This window comes from Chionomys nivalis, chromosome 2, assembly GCF_950005125.1.
Source record: "Chionomys nivalis chromosome 2, mChiNiv1.1, whole genome shotgun sequence".
Classification (NCBI taxonomy): Eukaryota; Metazoa; Chordata; class Mammalia; order Rodentia; family Cricetidae; genus Chionomys; species Chionomys nivalis.
The window spans coordinates 76,109,270-76,123,270 of NC_080087.1; positions in this window are offsets into that span (position 1 = coordinate 76,109,270).

The window sequence follows — 14,001 nt, forward strand, 5'->3', positions numbered from 1 at the left end:
GCCAAAATTTTAGCAAGTTTTTTTTTTTATTTAACTGGGATACACTTGAAAGTTGGCCAACAACTGTCCCAAAAATTAGATTAGAGAAAGCATGACACTGAATCCATTTCTTAGTACCCTTTTGAGAAGTAAAATCATGAGTAATTGCAAAGCAGATTATAGAAGTGATAAAATGGAGCAGTTAGGAAGTACAGAATAATATCTCTGACCTTCCTGCCTGGTCTTGGAGGTTGCTTGGGCCTTGCATGACTGCTACCAGATGTTGCTGATATCCAAAATATACAAAAAACTCAAGAAACTTGACATCAAAAGAACAAATAATCCAATGAAATTGGGACATGAAAGTAAACAGAGAACTTTCAACAGACAAATTTCAAATGACTGAAGGACACCTAAGGAAATGCTTAACATCCTTAGTCTTCATAGAAATGCAGATCAAAACAACTCTGCGATTCCATCTTATACATGTCAGAATGACCAAGATCCAAAAACACTAATGAGATATCTTATACTAGAGAGGATGTAGGGTAAGGAGAACATGCCTCCTTTGCTGGTGAGAGTACAAACTTGTACATTCACTTTGGAGATCAATATGGTGATTCCTCAGAAAATTAGGAAACAATCTACCTCAAGGTTCAGCAATACTTCCTTTGAATATATACCCAAAGGGAGCTTATTCATACCACAAGGACAGGTGCTCAACTATGTTTATAGCAGCATTATTTATAAAAGTCATGACTTGGAAACAACCTAGATGCCCCTCAGCTGAAAAATGGATAAAGAAAATGTGGTATATTTATACAACAGAGAACTACTCAGTAGTAAAAACTAATGGCATCTTGAAATTTGCAGGCAAATGGATAGATAAATCTAGAAAAAAATCACATCGAGTGAGATAATCCAGACCCAGAAAGACAAATATAATATGTACTCACTCATAAGTGGTTTTTAGACATAAAGTAAAGAAAAAACAGCCTGCAATCTACAGCCCCAGTGAACCTAGACAACAGAGGATCCTGAGAGGGACATGCATGGATCTAAATAGGAAGAAGAAAAAGACAAGATCACCTAGTAAATTGAGAGCATGGGGGTTAAAAGAGAGGGTGGAAGAGGAGAAGAGAAGAAGGAAGGGGAGCAGAGAAAAATGTATAGTGCAATTAAAAACAATAAAAAAAGAAAAATCTCAAAAGTAACAGCAATTACCATTAGATTAGAGAGATTTGGGGTACTCTCCAAAACAAATCAAGGTCGTGGGTTGGTGTAGTTCCAGTTCCAGGAAACAGAGAATTAAAAACAGAAACTTACCACTTACAGAAAATGGAAATGTATACAATACAGCATAATGGCTCCTTCTTTAAAAATGTGCCTGATCTAATGGGAGCTCACCAAAGCCAACTGGATTGGGACTGAACAAGCATGTGATCAAACCAGACTCACTGAATGTGGCTGACAATGGGGGCTGACTGAGAAGCCAATGGTAATGGCACTGGGATTTGTTTCTACGGCATGTAATGGCTTTATGGGATCCTAGTCTGTTTGGATGTACCCCTTCTTAGGTCTGGATGGAGGGAGGAGTGCCTTGGACTTCCCACAAGCAGGGTACCCTGCCCTCTCTTAGGACTGGACGGGGAGGTGGGAGAGCAGGAGGAAAATGGGAGGAGGGGAGGAAGTGGAAATTTTTAATGGTATTATTTACAAAGCAATAAAAATTTAAAAAAGAATTAGCCAATAAGAAGCTAGAGCTGATGAGTCAGACAGTGATTTAATTAATACAGTTTCTGTGTGATTATTTCAGTTCTGGGTGGCCAGGAAAAACAAGCAGTTCCTTGCAACACATTTATTGCACAGAAAACTTATTAAGTCAAATGTGTTGTGTTTCAGTTTTACATATCAAAAGTTGACAGTCTCACTGTGCTGAAATAAAGATGAATATGGTCTTCTTTCTGGAAAAAAAATGGAGATGGGCAGGTTATTCATTCCCCTCTTAACTTATGTGTCCCTCTCAAATACGTGACAAGGGACTGTATTTAATAATGTCGGCAAGCTGAAATGATTCTAGAATTGCTTTTCTGATGGGTAATCAGTTATTAACACATTGGAGGGCACAAGGCTCAATTATGATAATCAGTAGAAATAAAATTAGAGGGTCAGTAAAGGAGAGGATCTTATCTTAGCCATGCTGGCCAGTCAAAATTTGCTTGAGAGATTTCATCTATTTCTTCTTGTAGTTTATCAATTTGATTGTCAATAATATGAGAGAAATCAGAGATATTAAAGTAGCACATTTCTGAAAATTGCTGTCAACCAAGACTATGTTTAAATAATGGGTAATCTATAATAACTGTTTTGTAGATCAGTTGTCCTAAATTCTCCTATTTCTTTATATTTTGGCTAATATTTTTCCTGTAATATTAGTAGTTTTTGAAGTTACGCCTTTTTTTAGAAATTTATCTTTATAATCACGCAAGAAGTCCTGGGACAGGCAAAAAAAGGCCATGGTAGTAGAAATATAGTGGTATATAATAGATGTAAGAATCATCACAATTCTTTGGAAGAGCCCTTGAAATTTTATGTATTTATGTATTTATGTATTTATGTATTTATGTATTTATTTATTTATTTTTTTTGGGGGGGGGTTTTTCGAGACAGGGTTTCTCTGTGGCTTTGAAGCCTGTCCTGGAACTATCTCTGTAGACCAGGCTGGTCTCGAACTCACAGAGATCCACCTGCCTCTGCCTCCAGAGTGCTGAGATTAAAGGCGTGCGCCACCATCGCCCAGCTCCTTGAAATTTTATTAACTGACTATAAAGATTTGCTGAGTAAAATAGATGCAATATATCTTGTCACACATAAACGCTTATACCCCATAAATAGTGCACAATATGTATTATTAGAAGCATGTCCTCTGACACAGAAGGAACTTTTTAAATGGCTTTCTAGTACTATATGGAGTAAGAGATTATATCTGTAACTACACTATTAGTTACAGATAGGGTTATTCTGGGTGTGCTAAGTTCATTTGAAGTGATTAATGTATCTTCCCTTCCCCTTCTTAATTTCCTTTAATAGAATGTTTTAAGGTATGTTTAATTATGCTAAAGTCTGTATTATTATGTTGGGACTGGTCAGTTAGAATAGTATCCCAAGTATCCCTCATCCATACAACTAAAGATTATTTGTTACCTTTCTTTTTTTCAAAGTATGGGATCTGTTAGATAAAAGAAATCTTTTGAATGTCAATAAAATATCAAAATGTTTCCAATAATAAAATTGCCTTTTATTTCCCCAATCAAGATGCATTTAGGTTCTGTTTGCATAGGTTAAAAATATGACAATAAAATTATTAGACATAGGACCATCATGGTGCAGATTCCAACAGAAGGGACACAATGTTTAAAGATATGTTAGGCAGTCAAACCTTAGAAAGTTTGATGCTTTAATGGTCCCTTTTCAGCCACTTCCACCTCTGGGGGTTGGGTTCCTCTTCCATTGGTTACTTGAGTGTCTTCTTAAAGTGTGGGTAATGAGTTTAGGTAGGAATACCAACTTCCTTAATAACAGTAAGCCTCCAGAAAATCACAGTGTAAGAGATCCTTTCCATCTAATTTCAAGCTGATTGGTTTTGAAGTGGTGAACATCACTGGACCAGAATGGGTCACCAGGTGGGTAGTATCCAACCAGTTGAACAGCCTAAACCTGAGGAAAAATTCTTCTCCAAAGTTAATTTCAGTCCTCTTAAGGACTCAGAGATTTGAGTTGGGGCAAGCTTACAGCAGTCTAGAATGTACCCAAAAGATCATGAGATGTGGTTACCCAGAGATGTGGTTACCAAAAGTTACCCATGTATGGGATGAACTCTTTTCAGTAAGGGGTTCAGTGGGCCTTGAGAAGGCACAAGACAAGAGGTCAACCTAGTTGCCTCCAGTATTAAAAGTGTTCTATTCATCCTCCTGGCTTTCCTCAACTCTGAGGAGGATACATCTAACAAGTATGAGCTGACTTTATTTTGACAGAGTGATAGAGAAAAATGCATATTTCAAGTTAAATAAACTAAAACATATTTAAGACAGGCAAGTAAACTTTATGCCCTGGTGGTAAGAGAGTGAGCAGAGTGTAGGTATTTGGAGCAATCGGGTGAACAATTTCTACCAGCTTGTTCACTTCCCTCAGGTCTTGAATTGGTCTATAATCTTTGATTTCCAGACTTTTGGACAGGCAACTAGGTAGTATTCCAGACTGACTGCCAAGGAATAAGTATACCTGCTTCAAGTAGGTACTGATGTGAACTTTAGTCCCTCTGTGTTGTAGTCCCATTGGGGTCTCCATTTTGACAGAGCATAGTCAATTGTCCCTACCCCCTGGTCATCAGCCATTGAAACTATTCCAGTCAGTGCTTCAGATGCTTCCTTGAGATTTCATTGCCTTTCTTCAGTAGTAAGGATGGTATAAAGAACATGCTGATACTTGTTCAACGTGGGAGGTTATTGGAAAAGATAGAATCAATTAGGGAAATTAAGGACTTTGATTTAGTAGTTGTCTTAGTGCTTCTATTGATATGAAAAGATAACATAACTATGGCAAATCTTATAAGGGAAATATTTAATGCGGTGGCTTGTAATTTCAGAAGTTTAGTCATCATTAGCATAGTGGAAATGGTGTTGTATAGGCAGACATCATACTGGATAAGGAGCTGAGAGTTCTACAGCCTTGTTCATAGTCAATAAAAAGTGAACTGAGACACTGGGTATGCCTTGAGCATATATGAGACCTCAAAGCTCATCCCCATGGTGACAGACTTGCTCCAACAGGGTCATACATTTTCATACAAAATCATGCCTCCAGATAATGCCACTTCCTATGAGTTTATCAGGATGAGTTAATTCAAACTCCCACAGTACTGAAAGAGGGGTTCTGTTTTTTTCAGTCGTAGAGATGTGTAGTGAAAAAAAAGGACATACACAGAGAGATTGTCAGGAAACAATTGTAAAGGATCAAGGATGGAGGAATGGAAGAAGGTGCTGCCACAGAACCAGGATCAGAGGAGGAATCTGGTGACAAGGGGTCATAGAGGATCCCCTGGTGGGTGTGACTAGGGGAGGAAAGACAGGGGAAGGTATGGAAGAGCTATAAGGGAGAAGGTAGGGTGGAATTGGGGAAGAGTTTGGTCATTGGGTAAGGTTTGATGGAGGCTGTGGGAGGGCAGAGTGAAGCCTGGTGGGGGAGACTGGGGTGGCAAAAGTGGAGGCTGAAGTAAGGAAGGGAATGGTGGTAAATATGTTTGTATGGAGTAAGAAGGGACTCTTTCCTTGGGAGTCCTACAGAGTGGGTTTCAGAAGGGACTCCTGGGTCTCTGAAACAGGCCCTCTAAGGGTCCACCTACTGACAATCAGGGTTTTACCATCTTGCCTGTTGTGAACCAGAAATACCTTTATCCAGGGGAGCAGGTCTGAAGTTGCTTCAGCCCAAGGCAATATGTATACAATCTGATCTGAATAGCTGGGCTTATTGAGAGTGACAGTTGCCCCTCCCTAGGCTATCTGGTAATCAAATAGGGATTGGCCATCCATCGCAAATATATGCTATTCAGTTTCACAGAATGTTCAGAGGCAACTCTTTGTGACAGAATAATAACAATACTCCTTGACCATGGATGGGGGGGTAAATTTTGTCAAAATTCTTTAGAATACAGGGTAAAGCATTGTTAGCCTTGCTAAGTTCATTGCCCATGTTGTCCATATGTTCAGCCACCCCAAGTTAAAAATAAATCAATTAATACAGAAGACAGAGACTACAAGAGAAAGAGACAGTAAAATGAAGATAAAGACAAGACAAACAAGATATAAAGCTAAACCAAAAACATCAGGTGGGCATGTGGTGTGATGACACTTTTGGTCCCCTCATCCTAGATCTGCCTCACAGTAGAATCAGATGTACTATGACTTGTCAGATGAGGCCTCCATAGGCACTTACTGTTTTTCTTAGCACAACAGTTAAATCTGATAGTCAAAGAAACTGAAGGTATGCCTCAAACCCTTGGAAAATTTCAAGGTATGCTGTCAATTCTGGAGTCCCAGAGTAAAGGTCCACCTTTAGAATTTGGGTAGGTAGTCTAATCTCACTGGGGGCCTCCAGAAAATGTTGATCTCACCAGGTGAATAAAACTACTACCACGATTTTTGAGCCAAATTTGAAGCAATTTTTTTTTTAAGTTTGAATGCACCAGAAAACTGCACAGTAACTGGTTCTGAAGTCAGATTAGGGAGACAATAGCACTGAATGCATTCTTTAGAGCCTTTTTAAGGAGTAAAATCATGAGTAGTTGCAAGGAATGTTTACAAAAGTAAGAAAATGGTACAGTAAGAGAAGTACTGAAAAATCTCAAAACAACAGTCATCACCACCGATTAAAAAGGGTTAGAGTGATTAGAGAGTGTTTGGATATTTTCCAAAACAACTCAATGTCATGGGTAGGTACAGGTCACGTTCAAAACAGAAGTTCAGCTCTTACTTTTTAACAACTTGACATAATGGCTCCTGCCTTCAAAATGGAATAACACAGCTTCCTCAGTTCATACTTCAACCTCCTTAGGCTCCTATCACAGCCCCTCAACTCTATCTCATTTGTCAGCTCCATCTGTCCAGCCCTCATAGACATAAGATTCATGACAGTAATGTTCCACCTACAGCAGATGGCAGGAAGGGATGACCCTACCTGAATTTGCATATCTTTCACAATGGTAGAAATGGACATCATAGAACAAAAACTTGGCTCATTCTCCAAAACCCACTCCATTTCTGAAAACAACTCAAGTAACTCAAACATATGACTCAAAATATGATGTGGGAATTTTGTCAAATACTGTATTAATTCTGTAATTAATTTTGATATTATGGGTAGTTTTACAATATTAACTCTAACTATCCAGAAACAGAATATTTTTCATTGTCTACTAGTTTCTGTGTTTTTTCCACATATTTAAATTGTCATTGTAGAGGTTTTCATTTCTTTGGTTCAATATATTCTTTTTTTTTTTTTTTTAGAATTAGAATGACTTTTATTAAAAAGATATTAAAAAGATATTAAAGTTGATATTTATGCATTGTTGATGAGAACATAAATTGTACTATTGTCGAAAATGACAGGGTAGTCTCTCAACCTTTTAAATAGAATTTCCACATGACAAAATTCTTGTACATATTTTAAAGATAAGGTATGTGTCAGAGGGGTGTCTGCATGTTCATGTTTATGGCACCCTTACCCAACACAGCCAAGAGAACTAATCAACCTGTATACCCATTATTTTATGAATAGAACATTACAGCTTAGTAGCTACAAACAATGCACCACTATTTGGCCTTCAAAATTGGGATAAAATTACTGTTATTTCTATGATATGGAGGACAGTGTTAAGCAATGCAGACACAGAAAGATAAGTGTCACATCATCTCATTTGTATGTGAAATCTAAGTAACACAAACTCATAGAAGTACAGTGTGTGATACTATTTAGCAGAGGACTAGGTCTTGAGATTTATTGCATATCTGGGTGACTGGTTGGTGATAGTGCTCTCTGTGCCACAGTACTAAGAGAGTGATCTTTAAATGTCTAACTATAAACCATGACAGGTGAGGTGATAGTATATTAATGGCTTGATTTGATTATTTTTCAGATTATATACATACATCAGATATCACATAGTATCCTACAATCAGACATGACTATGACCTGTCGATTAAAAAATGACACATGTGGTAAATTTATTTAAAAAGAAAATTCCAGCATGTGGCTGGAGGTCATGGCAGGTTTTTTTTTTTTTCTTGGCAATTTCAAAGTGTTCATAGAGTAAGCAGTATGAAACCAGATTTTTGTAAGTCCAGTAAACAGGAAAAGTAAAGAATCCAAAATATTACTACAAACAATACTTTAAACCACCGTGATACAGAGGAGAAACTAGATTAAGAAAATTCAGGGACCAGGTACTCAAGAAACTTTTTCAGAGAAACCAATTCTATTTGTTATTCAGGGAAACACTGATTATGGGACTCCCGTGTTCTTTCAAACATCCAAGGAATAGTAACTCCTTTCTTGAAAATTAGTTCCAAGTAGTAATCAGCTTCCATCTCTTAATTACAGGAATATTCACTCTGAATTACATTAAATGCCATCCTAAGTACTCAAGTGATCGAGACATTTCTCAGGAAAGTCACTTAACCTCAAGTGGGAAAGGGACTGTCTTGTGGGGGACCCTAGCAGCAGAGGCATGTGGATCACTTGATCACTTGAGTACTTAGGATGGCATTTAATGTAATTCAATATATTCTTAAATAATTAATTCAGAGAGAATTATCTTGAATAACATTTTACTGAAGTTTTCTCAGAGAGTGTACTGTTAGTATAAATGAAGACTATTGCTTTTGAATGTTGATTTTGTGTCTTTACTGAATATTCATTAGGTCCAACAGTTTTCTAGTGGACTCCATAGGGTCTGAGAGGTTGCCAACTACAAATCCTATGACTCAGTCTTCAAGGGCACAGGAGAATTTACCACTGTGCAGTGTCTGAGAGTTAGTTTTTGTAATACAAATTTTTTTTTTTTTTTTTTTTTTTTGGTTTTTTGAGACAGGGTTTCTCTGTGATTTTGGAGCCTGTCCTGGAACTAGCTCTTGTAGACCAGGCTGGTCTCGAACTCACAGAGATCCACCTGCCTCTGCCTCCCGAGTGCTGGGATTAAAGGCGTGCGCCACCACCGCCCGGCTTGTAATACAAACTTTTATGAAAAAAATAAAGGATAGGAGAGAAGTCAGCACAATTGGTGTCGTGAATCCCACACTTCTGGTCATGTACTAGGGTAGTTGATTTCTGTAATGGCTGCTTTCTTTTTGTTATATTTGTTTTTGCAATTTTAATTCTTCCTCTCTTTGTGTCAGAGCAAATCAGTGCAGATACCTCCATCTTGTGTTCTTAATGAGGCAATTTCAGGTTTAACAAGCATTTGGTCTCCATGGAGAATCCCTTGGAAAATTACCCAACTCGATACTAGAAGCCCAAGGTCAAGATGCTCCAACTAACTTAGCTTCAGTTAAACTGCTTCTTTGTGCACACTCTTGAGTGCTGACATTATGGCCGTGTGATACCACACGCAGTGTGAATTACTTTCTCAAACAGCCGAAGGACCTACTGACATTCTGTCTTTATTTCTATATCAATTTCCATAAGATTGTTTTTCTCTAAAATGATAAAGACATCTCCCATAAGATCAGTGCATTTGGTATACCTGATGAACTAGGTGAACTTATCATTGTTACTCAGAGCACATAGTAAACATCCTGGAAGTACATTTGATCTTGACAAAGAAACATTTCTCTCTATCCGACCTGTTCCACTTCCCATCATGAGTCCTAACTTTCAGATGTTATACATTTCTTCAGTAGAATTCTTGTCTTATACACTATTTAGCTTTTTCCCTTGTAGTCATGGTAACTGGACTCACAACCCCACATATGCTGGGTAAGGGCTTAGCTCCCACTTAGCTTTGGCCCCAGTCATCTTATTTCTTCATTTCAATACACTGGAGAACTTCTTTATCTTTTTATAAATTTTTATATCTTTCTAATGTTTTCTTCCTTTCTCTATATAAAATTATTTCCAAAGTTTATTAGACAGAGAAAAAACATTTATCAAAGTAAGTTCTTGTTCCCTGTGGAAAAAAAAATACTGTGTCAGGGGTCAAAGGTCATTCTTCTCTTGTTCTGATCTTGATTAAGAAAGGTTAAGCTTAATGCTTCTATTTCAGATAAGTCTCTGACAGAAACAGAGTTGTAGGAGGCATGCATGCCCTTGTGCTCACAAATAAGCACTAGGGAAACCAACAATACTAAACACACAGGGTTGTATCTTCAAAGGGAGAGATGTATAACCTGTTTTCTGCCCAGAAAGCAAGAGTGGAGGTGATTAACAGCTGGGTGACTTTTGCACTATCTGTATGGCCAAGCCACATCAGTTGTCCCAGATCCTTATCATGAGAGGTTGTTTTTTCCTCAGATAATCTATAGAAACCCATATTTATGGAAGATGCCACTTGTATACTTTATAAGTATTTTGATGTAGTCAAATCTTACGCTTTGTTGAATCCACAAGATTAAGCTAAGTATCACCAGGAAACTTCTTTTCAAATTTTCCTGTGTTTAAGTATGCTAAACTAAACTAACGAGGGTCAGACTCTCAATGTTTGGACAAATCCCAGTGATGTTGAACCAGACTTCTTTCTTGCCTGAAAAAAGTTAGGGGTTTTCAAGAGTAAAAAGTTAGAACATTCGGTAATCAGGATCCAAGTCAATTCTCTGTCCTAGGATTGATGGGCCCTCTTTGTGCCTTAAAGCATGTAGAACTGTGTAGTGGCATTCCAAATGTACTTTAATAACTAAAGATGTGAGAGTAAAATAGTCCCACTGGTCAGCCTTCAAGACCAAGTTATGATAACACACACCTTTAATTCCAGTAGCCACACTAGCTACCATAGAAACTGGGAAGGGCATGCCTTAGATGACAGTGGTACATGTCTTTAATCCCATCCATAGAAAGGAATATAAAATGGGAGGAACCGGCTCTCAATACCCTCTGAGATTCCCAGAGGCAGGATCATCATTTTCAGACTGAGGTCTTTCAAAATGAGGTCGAGGTAAGAGACAGTGGCTGACTGTTTTACTTTTTGGATCTTCAGGTTGAACCCCAGTTTCTGACCCTGTGTTTTTATTAATTGTACATCAGAACCAGATTTTCTTTCTTCTATTGAATAAAATACTATGTTTCACTGACATCAAGTGACCAGCCTCTGCAGACTAGGGCAGCTCTCTGCCCCACTAGTGTCTACAAATTCTCCTACATCACAGGCTGGCCTCTGACAGGGAGATTTTCATGTCTTCTCAAGTTCTTCAGGAAGGTGGGGGCTCACACCCACAGACTGTCAAGGACCAATGGATCTCACAAAGTCAAATGACTACAGGTGTACTGGCTCCGAGAAAGAGGAGGCCGGAGGCAATTGTCTACGGGGTGACACTTAATACCTGCATTGTTTCTGAATACCTGCATTGTTTCTGCCCTTGGAGTCTTGCCAGACAAGGACTTCAGAGTCTTCACTCTCACTGATCTCTGCCTTGCCTTTCCCCAGGTCCCTAACAGGTGACTATGACCCACCAAAGTTCTGCAGTAGGGTGGCACACTCTGAATTGCTCTGCTCTTAATCTGGGTCTTTGTAATATCACCCTGACCTTACTTTGTGATGGGGAACCTGTTCCTCAGCCCACCTTTGGGGCCCAGAAACTCCCTTCCTAGTGGATACAGACCCTATCAGACCTGGGTGTCAACAGTGATCCAGGCTGGAGAGGAGCTGAAGTTCACCTGTCATGTACCCCACTGCTGCCCATGTTCCCTGCAGACTTTGGTAAGTCAGGATGGAAACCTTGAGCACAGGGGAGGTGGAAGCAGTGTGAAGGGTGCATGGGACACAATCAAAACTAAATCTAAAATTCTGTGGAAGCTTTATGGATAAAGTGGGTCATTCATCGTACATAGGAGAGCATTATCGGGGCTTGAGGGCCAGATAAAAAAGTATGAACATTCAGTCAAGAACAAATATTCATTTTCAGAAAGACATGCATGGAGCATAATTGGCTTAACCACACATCAGCACTGCAGAATTCAAGAACCCTGGGCAGTGACTTCACAGTGGAGGACACTGGTGCATTATGGAGCCTTAGAGAAATGTCTGTTTCTAACAGTAAGAATTTGTGACAGTTATTTTCTCCATGTTGTTAATGAATTTTCTGGAATACCCAACTGAATTCTGCCACTCAGCTTCAATAAGTCCATTAAAAGACCCAAACAAATACTGGTAAGCAGAAAGATATTTATTTAAAATGACTAATTTGGGAAGGATGGCAAACAAGACAATAAAAATTCCCCAATTCCATCTTCGGTTCTTCAAAGTCAATATTTTACTACCTCAGATGGTCATTGAATTCTGAATCCTGACTTTTAGATCCTGACATAAGGTAAATCATTAAAGAGAAAACAAAACTGTGGCCCTGCTTATCACTGAACCATCATTGTCTGGGCTTTAGACTAACATTCTACAGAGTGGTCCTGTAAAGAGGAATATCTTTCCAGAGAGAAGGTCCCTTTTGGTTGGGGTCTCATCCTTCTCCCAGCATGAGAAAAGAATCCTATTTTGGAGTGTATCCTATTGTTTAATAATCTGATGGGTTGAGAGACAAAAATGGCTCTTTAAACTGTCCTCAATTCTTTCAAACCAGCTATTCTAGCGAAAATCCAAGATCTAAGATTAGTTCCTGCAAGGAATATTTCTCTAGATCACAGAAAGGCCTCAGACAAAGCTTTGGGTGTTACAGGGTACCATTTTGATTAAATGTAGCAGTTAAAACTTGATTTGAACCTAGCAACTCTATAAACAAAGACCTATAAATCCTGTTGGATACAGCACTGATCTGAGGCTGAGTATATGGTTTCTCTACTGTGCGAAAAGAGAAGCCATCCCCAATTTACAGCAGTATCAAATGTTACAGATAAAGTATATTTACAAGAAATCTGTGCTCCAGTTTCTGTGAACAGCGAGTCACAGAGCAATCAGGCCAGCCCTGTATAAGGGGTAGTTTCCCTTTTCTTTGGACCTCAAAAAACACAAGGAAAGTTGTATAAAATATTTTCATATCGAGCAATCTAACTGGTGAAGCTTTGGACTGTGTCACTGGGTCACAGGAGCCACCTTGTGGTAGTGTGAGAATATGAGATGAATCCTATTAGACAGCACCAACTATGTCACCTCTCCCTTAGGGAGATCCATAAAACACAGGAGGATCATGTGGCACACAGGGAGGAAGATGCCATCACAAGTGAAAGGGAGGAAAGAAACACTTTAGGACTGGCAGTCTTGTTCTTCTAACTCTAACCCCTGGGAAGTCAACATGGAGCTGCAGGATGTATTTCTTCCTATGTCTTGGCTTATTCTACATGTCAACACTGCAGCAGTCCAGAGCATCCTTCACTGTGTGTGTGTGTGTGTGTGTGTGTGTGTGGAGTGTTGTCATATTATGGAGTCTCAGAGGAGTGGCTGTTTCACTGAATTCCTGTGCCCTTCACTATGGCTTTCAAGTGAATGCCTATGTCCAGGTTTGGGTGAGAAGGATCCAGGAAACACAGCCATTCATGTGGAAAAGTTGTAGAAGCAGTGATCTGAGCAATATGGAGGCAGACCTACTTGAATGAAGGTACAGAGCATAAGTGACAGAGAAGGAACTGCCATAGCAGAAATGTGAATGACAGTGACAGTGGGGGTTAAATGACTTCCAAAACTCCAAGAAACTCCGAATGACTGCTTGAGGAGTGTCACTGCGAGAATGCCTGCACATACCAGCATCTCTAGGATCCTCTGTGTTTTTGTTTTTCAAGTGACTTAGGAGAAGGGGGTAAGAGAAATGAAACAAGGGTCTCAACTCCAGGATGTATAGCACATAGTCAAAGTCAGATATAGTAAGATTTTACATGTAGCTTCCAATATCTGGAAGGGGTTCCTAGATTCCCATCTATCCACCCCAAATCTGTTCATAAACCCATTCATTCGTAAACCCTCCCATTCATTTGTTACTTATTCCTTTCTTCCTTCATTATAAAAGTATTAAGAGTAAGCTATACAATAAACCTTATGGCTTTCAGGATCTTCATGGAGGAACATAGCAAAGTCTTCTCTTTACCCTCCAGGAATTGCGAACCCAACATTCCAAGAAACCTATGATCTGAAGTTCAGAGCCTGTGGGTAGTAGAAGTGGATGGGGGAAGTCCAGAATTCAGTTGAGGCTTCCTTACATAGTAAAAACTTATTGCTCATTTGCTTTTGATACCTGCACTAGACTGTCCCTGTGAGCTTCTGATTCCTAAGATGAAATTGTCTTTACCCACAGATATGCTGTGCCCCAACAGACACCTGTG